This window comes from Macrotis lagotis, chromosome 2, assembly GCF_037893015.1.
Source record: "Macrotis lagotis isolate mMagLag1 chromosome 2, bilby.v1.9.chrom.fasta, whole genome shotgun sequence".
NCBI classification, from domain to species: Eukaryota; Metazoa; Chordata; class Mammalia; order Peramelemorphia; family Peramelidae; genus Macrotis; species Macrotis lagotis.
Genome location: NC_133659.1, coordinates 102,120,466 through 102,129,107, shown reverse-complemented (window position 1 = coordinate 102,129,107; position 8,642 = coordinate 102,120,466). Strand labels below are relative to the sequence as shown.

Genomic DNA, 8,642 nt, shown 5'->3' with positions numbered 1-8,642 from the left:
CTGTGTCTACCACTGCTCCTTGGTTAATTGGGACTTTATTTGCCCTCTCTGATCTCTTATGATTATCTGGGTTGTTTTTTTTTACCTGGAGGGGGTTCATAATTGTATCTGCAGCATCAACCCTGGTTATGTTTTCCCCTTCTTTGCAAAGGCTATGAAAACTGAAAAACCTCTCCAGTCCTGCTCTTACTCTCCTTATCTTGATTTCCATCCAATCCAATTCAGTAAACATCTTTTTAGCTCCTCCTATGTGTCAAACACAACTAAGTGCTGGGGATACAATGAATAATCAATCAATAAATATTTATTAAGGGCCTACTATGTTCCAAGAACTGATAATTTGAAAAAAAAACAATCTTTCCTCTCCAGGAGTCTACAATCTACAATTCTCTTCTGATAAAGTGCTAAGTCCCTAAACACTGGGTTCCTTTTTCCTCTCTAGCCCCCATGAGGAAAATAATTAAATGGCATTTTTCTTTTAAAGTTCATTAGAAAAATGAAATATTCTAAAATATATAGAGAACTGAGTCAAATTTATAAAATTTAAAAAAAATCCATTCCCCAATTGACAAATGGTCAATTGTGGAGGCAATTTACAGATGAGAATAAAAGCTATCCAAAGTCATATGAAAAATTGCTCTAAATCATTACTTATTAGAGAAATGTAAATTAAAGCATCTCTGAGGAACCGCCTCACACCTCTCAGACTGACCACTATGACTAGAAAGGGGATAATGTTCAATGTTAGAAAGGGTGTGGGATATCTGGAACACTAATGCATTGTTGGTGAAGCTGTGAATTCATCCAACCTTTCTGGAGAGCAATTTGGAATTATGCTCAAAGGGCAACAAAGATGTGCATACCCTTTGATGCAGTGATACCACTACTGGGTCTATGCCCTGAAGAGATCATGAAAAAAGTTCAAAAACATCACTTGTACAAAAACATTCATAGCAGCTCCATTTTTTTTTAATTTTTTATTCCACAAATTAACCGATTTATTTTTGGACTATGGGCTACAAATAATGGATAAGGAGAAGATTTTGGTGGTCTTTCAATTCCTTCAGTCTTCTGATGGTAGGTTTGACTGTGACTGCGGAGGTGGTATTGTATGTCCATGCACCACCAATTACTGTTTTCATACAGGATCCACAATACCAGATACCCACAGCCTGTCTCTTCACTTTGGTCTTGCCACAGAAGGAGCAGGTATACTTGGCATGTTGACTAATTTCAATTTTCTTCATCATGTTTCTGAGGGAGCACCATAAGGTGTTCCATATTTACCAATAATTCCAAACTTCTTGGTACGTTTAGCCATGTTGCCAGTCGCAGGGCTACAGTTTGGAGAGAAAAGAAGGTAATGTGCACCCAGCTCTATTCATGGTAGCAAAGAATTGGAAACTGAGTGAAATTGGGGAATGGTTAAAAAAACTGTGGTATATGTATGTTATGGAACACTATTGTTCTATTAGAAACCAGGAGGGATGGGAATTCAGAGAAGTCTGGAAGGATTTACATGAACTGATGTTGAGCTAGATGAGCAGAACCAGAAAAATATTATACACCATAACAGCAGCATGGGGGCGATGATCAACCTTAATGGACTTGTTTATTCCATCAATGCAACAATCAGGCACAATTTTGGGGTATCTATGATGGAGAATCTGTATCCAGAGAAAGAATTAAAAAAAATTATCTTATTATGTAATCTTGCTGTCTGTTATATTTTATTTTTTCTTAAGAATATGATTTCTCTTATTACTTATTAGAGAAATACAAATTAAAATATCTCTGAGGTAACACCTCACACCTCTCAGACTGGCCAATATGATCAGAAAGGATAATGATCATTGTTGAAAGGGTTGTGGGAAATCTGGGACATTATTACATTGTTGGTGGAGCTGTGAACTCATCCAACCTTTCTGGAGAGCAATCTGGAATTATGCCCAAAAGGCAACAAAAATGTGCATACCCTTTGATCCAGCAGCACCACTACTGGGTCTATATCCTGAAGAGATGATGAAAAAGGGTAAAAACATCACTTGTACAAAAATATTCATAGAAGTCCTGTTTGTGGTGACAAAGAATTGGAAATTAAGTAATTGTCCTTCAACTGGGGAATGTCTTAGCCAACTGTGGTATATGTATGTCATGGAACACTATTGTTCTATTAGAAACCAGGAGGGATGGGAATTCAGGGAAACCTGGAGGGATTTGTATGAACTGATGCTGAGCCAGATAAGCAGAACCAGAAAAACATTGTACACCCTAACAGCAACATGGGGGTGATGATCAACCTTGATGGACTTGCTCATTCCATCAGTGCAACAATCAGGGACAATTTGGGGCTGTCTGAGATGGAGAATACCATCTGTACCCAGAGAAAGAACTGTGGAGTTTGAACAAAGACCAAGGACTATTACCATTAATTTAGGAAGAAAACCTGATATCTTATTGTCTGATCCTGCTATCTCTTATGTTTTATGTTTCTTCCTTAAGGACATGATTTCTCTGTCATCACATTCAATTTGGATCAATGTATTCCATGGAAACAATGTAAAAACTAATAGACTGCCTTCTGTGGGGGGTGGGGGGGAGGAGGGAAGTAAGATTGTGGGAAAATTTATAAAACTCTAAAATAAATAAAATCTTAAAAAAAAGAATATTATTTCTCAACACATTCATTTTAGATCAATGCATAGCATGGAGACAATGTAAAGACTAACTGGGGGAAAATTGTAAAATTCAAGAATAAAGAAATATTAAATATTAAAAAAAGAAAAATGAAATAGTTGCATTTGACTTTCAAATTTCTTCCCAGTGGATGGAATGACTTCCAAACTTCTTCAGGGAGAGAGATATAATCCTAAGGATGAAAGTGCAGAATCCAAATGGCTACTCTGATAAGATCAGGGGAGGGAAGGGAAAAGATCGGGAACAGTAGGATGGAGGGGTAAACCAGGACAAGTCTGAAGTTACAGAGAAGACAATAAACATTTATTAAGCATCTACTCTGCATTTTAGTTACAGTTCTAACGCTAGCTATCTGATGGAGGCCAACTTCCTACACCTTTCTGATCCTCATTTTCCTTATTTATAAAATTAGGGAGTTGTACAACTCAACAACCACTAATAGATCTCTGATGAAGTTGTTTTCAGGTCTTAAATTCTAGAATTTTATGAAATGGAAAATAGGACCTGAAAAGAGTAAAGGATAATAAGAAGTCAGGAAAGTGGATGTAGAGAGAAGAAAGGAAGACAGAGTAGGCTGCATGGAGTGTACCTATTAAATCACTAATAAAGTTTAGGGAGTCAGATCTTCACCTCATCTACCAACAGTGAACAGGCAGCATGGAATACTGAAGACCATCAAAAATAAACTAGCAAAGGGAACAAATCTCAAATGTGAACCAGATTGTCTTTATGTGGCAAGTACCTTTTTCCTCTTTTTGAGATAGAGAGGAAAAAGAGTGATTCTCTCTCTGCTCCCAAACCAAGGAACAGAGGGATATGGTTTGACCTGAGCAACAGTAGAGATTTGGGACTTATCATTGTGATCTTTGGGGGGAACAGTTTATAATATCCAATATCCAGTGGCTGAAAAAAAATTTGAGGAGCACCACTGAAAGTGCTGTAATGGTGGCAAATTAGCTCAGTAAATTATACCTACTTAAAGAGGCACATTCAAAGAATTTGCTTAATGAATCAATGCCAATTTGAAGGGGAGTATCTAGTAATAGGCCATGGGACTTTGGCCTTGTCCCTTTCTCATTCAACACTTTGAGCACTGGATTGGATGGACATAGAAAAAGTATGCTTATAAATTCTATGGCCGACACAGATGTGGGAGTCATAAATAATGCATTTGAAATGATAAAACAAAGTTAGATTAACCACCTGTCAGAAATGCTGTGAAGAGAAGGGATTCTTTTTTAGGTAGGGGTTGGATGAGATAACTCCTGAGATGCTTTTCAGTCAGCAGTTCTATGATTCTATGACACTGTACTGTCTAGAGATATTTACTTGGGAGGGTTGTGAGACAGGAGTATCATTCAGAAATGAAGGTGATGTACTTTCCTTCTCCTCTTCCTCCTCTTCATCCTCTTCTTTCTCACCATCACCCCATCATCTTCCTCCTCCTTCTTCTCTTACCCTGGCACTTCTTTTGTGAAGCAGCCGATTGAAGGCTGAAGAGAGGAGGTAAGACTGAAAACAGTCGCCATATTAACTTGAGGGATGTCAGGGTATGTTTTAGAGGTGCAATTTAAGATTAAGAGGCACATGCCACTTTGTGAACTAATGAAAGCCTATTATGCACAACAGGGTTTGTCAATGAGGCAACTCAAATTCCAGTTCGCACACTTGCACAGTTGGAAATGGAGAATGAAGAAACAATTGAGATATTCCAGCAGCCATAGTAGTATTTATTTAAAAAAAAAAAACAACTTGCAACTCTACTCCAAAACTGTGCTTCCAAGGAAAACAATACATTCACAATTAGAAAACCAAGTTCTAGGGACAGCTAGGTGGTGCAGTGGATAGAGCACTGGCCCTACAGTCAGGAGGACTTGAGTTCAAATCCGACCTTGGACACTTAATAATTACCTAGCTGTGTGACCTTAAGCAAGTCACTTAACCCCATTGTCTTGCAAAACCAAAAAAGAAAAGAAAAGAAAACCAAGTTCTATTTTGTTGGTTTCCAGAACTGGGGTCACAATTAAGAGGAACAGCTGAGCTTTTTTGTATTGTTGTGCCACTAGAGGTGAAATTCTTGGATCCTTAAAAGATGGATCAGAGGGGCAGCTAGGTGGCACAGTGGATAGAGCTCCAGCCCGGGAGTCAGGAGTACCTGAGTTCAAATCTGCCCTCAGACACTTAATAGTTACCTATCTGTGTGGCCTTGAGCAAGCCACTTAATCCCATTGCCTTGCAGCAACCTAAAAAAAAAAAAAAAAAAAAGATTTATCAGCGTAGAAGCATTTGCCAAGAATGTTTTCATTAATCAAGAAAGTTCAAAGACGATCAGATACCATTGTAGTTCCCACCATAAATAATGTGGACTAGTGATCTGTTGGCATTATCCCCATGATCTGCCAGGGAGCTTCTGGGAAACTAAAGTCTTTAAATTCTGGGGATAGCATGGTTGCAGAGCAGAATAGAATAGGCCCATCATGAAAAAGATTAGGTGAGTTTTACCTACTGATGAATATTTGTCACCTAAGATAAGTGGAATCATGGTTCCAATCATTGGATGTATCTGCTGGGCTGTGGAGCCAAAGGGGTGAAAGGTACCATTTGTGGAACTTTGGCTGAAATGTTGCTAAATCAAAAGATGATGATACTGCTGTATTGAAATGCCTCAGTGGCCTAGGAAAGACCTATTTCAGGAGGGAAAAAGCTCTCCCATTGTCTCTAGACTAACACTAGTCTTCCTGTTCCTATTATATTAGACTATTGGGATCAGATGGTTCTAGGAAAGAATAGTGTCTTTGCATAGCATCCCGTCTCTTTAATCCAAATTATGTGCATGTCATGACTTGACTTCTTTGGTATCATGACCTAAAAGACCGAAGAACAACTTGCTCATTTCACATCTTGGTTATTATAGTATATAGTTTTCTCTCATCTTTGATTCCCTTCCCCCATTCCTTCATTGTACATAAAGTGGTGTAGGTGCATCTGCATAATGTGTATTTTTTAACTAAATGACCAATGATATTTTTTGATCAACATCAAATGGAGATGGGGAGGGGAGAAAAAGCAAATTGACTCTGTGAAAACATCCCTTTTCTCCTTAGTGACATGCTCATTCAACTTTTATCTTTATATGCTAGTAAGTTATTTTGCTCTCAATGTTTAACAACAACAAAAATAACCTCAAAAAAATCCTTCCTTGTTTGATTGGATAGTTTCAATGTTTTTATTTTATCATTGCAAAACCAAGGATGATTTTGTAACTCTTTTGTTCGTAACTGCTACGTGTAGGGCAATCTCTCTCTCCCGGTAAGGATAAATTACTATAAAGAAATTGATCCCAGATAGTTTTCTTTTCAAGTTAAACATCTTGTTGTTGCTTAAATAAACTTCTTGTTTAAAATTTAAAAAAAGAAATGAAGGTGAAGTAAAAACAGAGATAAAAACAGATTTTTAGAAGAAAATTAAGAGCAAATATTTTAGTGAAGGGTTTTGTCCAAGGAAAGATTTCAGGTAATACCTGTAGATTGAAAAAGCCCTTAACCATATTCTGTCTGCTGTATCACTCTGCCTAAATGTCATTTTATGAATCCTACATCTATGTTACCTCCAAAATCTGTCTATCTGCTTCTGTCTCTAATTCTGTCTATTGGCTGTGTGTATGTATCTCTATATCTTTCTTTTTCCTCTCCTTCTCCCTTCTTCCTCTTTTTCTCTCAGAATTCTCTCTCCTTTCCTTCCTTCCTTCCCCTCCCTCTCTGCCTCCTTCTCTCTCTCTCTGTATCTGTGTCTCTGTCTCTTTGGGTCTGGCTGTCTCTCATCCAATACTAGAAAGAAGAAAATGCAAGAGTGGTGATTGTGGCATCCAAAAGAACCTCTTGAAGTAATTAATTTATAAGGGATCCAAAGGAAGAAACTGAACAAAATGGCAAAAATTAATAAAAGTAAATAAATTCGCTCCTCTCATGACATTATCCTCTCTAGCTCCTCCACAATATTAGACTTTCCATCTTCCCCAGTTGTAACTTTTCATTGCTTGACCTGAATTCTTGTAATGTTTTCCCTGCTGATCTCTACTTCCTGGCTTTCCTGGTAACAATAGGATAGAATACTGTACTAGGGTTAAGAAGATTAGAGTTTATTTCACACAAATAAATAACTAAATAACTGTGCAAATATCAATTGCTCATGGGTAGACCAATCTAATATAATAAAAATGACAATTCTAGCCTAAATTAAGCTGCTTATTCAATGCCATTCCAATCAAATTTCCAAAAAATTACTTTAATGAATTAGAAAAAAATAGTAACTAAATTCATTTGGAGGAACAAAAGGTCAAGAATATCATGGGGAATTCATGAAAAAATGCAAAGGAACATGGCCTAGCCATAACAGATCTAAAATTATACTATAAAGTATCAGTCATCAAAACTGTTTGATAGTGGCTAAGAGAGTGGTAGAGCAGTGGAATTATGTGCAAAAAAAACAGTAGTAAATGACTATAGTAATATACAGTTTGATAAATCCCCAAATTCCTGGGTTAAGAATTCACTCTTTAACACAAACTGCAGGGAAAACTAGAAGATAGTATGGAATAAACCAGGATTAGACCAATATCTCACATCCTATACCAAGATAAGGTCAAAATGGATGCAGGATTTATACATTAAAAGGCGATAGGAGAACAAGGAATAGTTTACCTGTCAGATCCATGAAATGGGGAGCTGTTTGTAACTAAAGAAGTGATAGAGAATATTATAAAAAAACAAACTGGATAATTCAATTACTTTAAATTAAAATAGTTTTTGCACAAACAAAGCCACTGCAATCAAGATTAAAAGGAATGTAAGTTGGGAAACAAAGGAGTCATTTGTAAAATATATGAGATAAGTTTAAGAATCAACTTTATAAAAAAAAAAGAAAGTCATTCCCCAGTTGATTAAAGGATATGGAAAAGCAATTCTCAGATGAAGAAATTAAAATTGTCTATAGTCATATTAAAAAATGCTCTAGGGGCAGCTAGGTGGTTCAGTGGATAGAGCACCAGCCCTGGAATCAGGAGTACCTGAGTTCAAATCCGACCTCAGACACTTAATTACCTAGCTGTGTGGCCTTGGGCAAGCCACTTAACCCCATTTGCCTTGCAAAAGCTAAAAAAAAATGCTCTAAATCATTATTTATTTATTTATTTTATTTTAGTTTTTTTTGCAAGGCAAATGGGGTTAAGTGGCTTGCCCAAAGCCACACAGCTAGGTAATTATTAAGTGTCTGAGGTCGGATTTGAACCCAGGTACTCCTGACTCCAAGGCCGGTGCTTTATCCACTACGCCACCTAGCCACCCTTTTATTTATTTTTATTTATTTTATTTTAGATTTTTTTTATCTAAATCATTATTGATTAGAGAAATGTAAATTAAAACATCCCTGAAGTAATACCTCACACCTCTCAGATTGACCAATATAACTAGAAAGGACAATGATCAATGTTGGAAGGGATATGGGACATCTGAGACACTGATGCATTGTTGGTGGAGTTGCAAATTGATCCAAACTTTCTGGAGAGCAATTTGGAATTAAGTCCAAAGAGCAATAAAAATATGTATACCCTTGGATCCAGTAATACCTTAATTGGTCTATAAAGGATAAAAACCTCACTTGTACAAAAATATTCATAGCAGCTCTGTTTATACTGGCAAAGAATTAGAAGAGGGGATGCCCATCAACTGGATAATGACTGAATAAATTGTGGTATATGCAGGTGATGGAACACTATTGTTCTATAAGAAATCATGAGGGATAGTATATAAAAAAGCCTGGGAAGACTTCTATGGATTGATACTGAGTGAAATGAGCAGAATCAGAAGATCATTATACACATTAACAACAATATAGAATAATGATCAACTGGGATGGACTTGATCATTTCAGCAGTACAGTAATCAAAG

The 8,642-nt window shown here is 36.8% G+C and overlaps 1 pseudogene; it reads right to left on the bottom strand.

Moving 5' to 3' along the window:
• Positions 1 to 1,016: 1,016 nt before the first annotated feature.
• LOC141511924 (large ribosomal subunit protein eL43-like) lies at positions 1,017 to 1,351 on the bottom strand (annotated as a pseudogene).
• Positions 1,352 to 8,642: the final 7,291 nt, after the last annotated feature.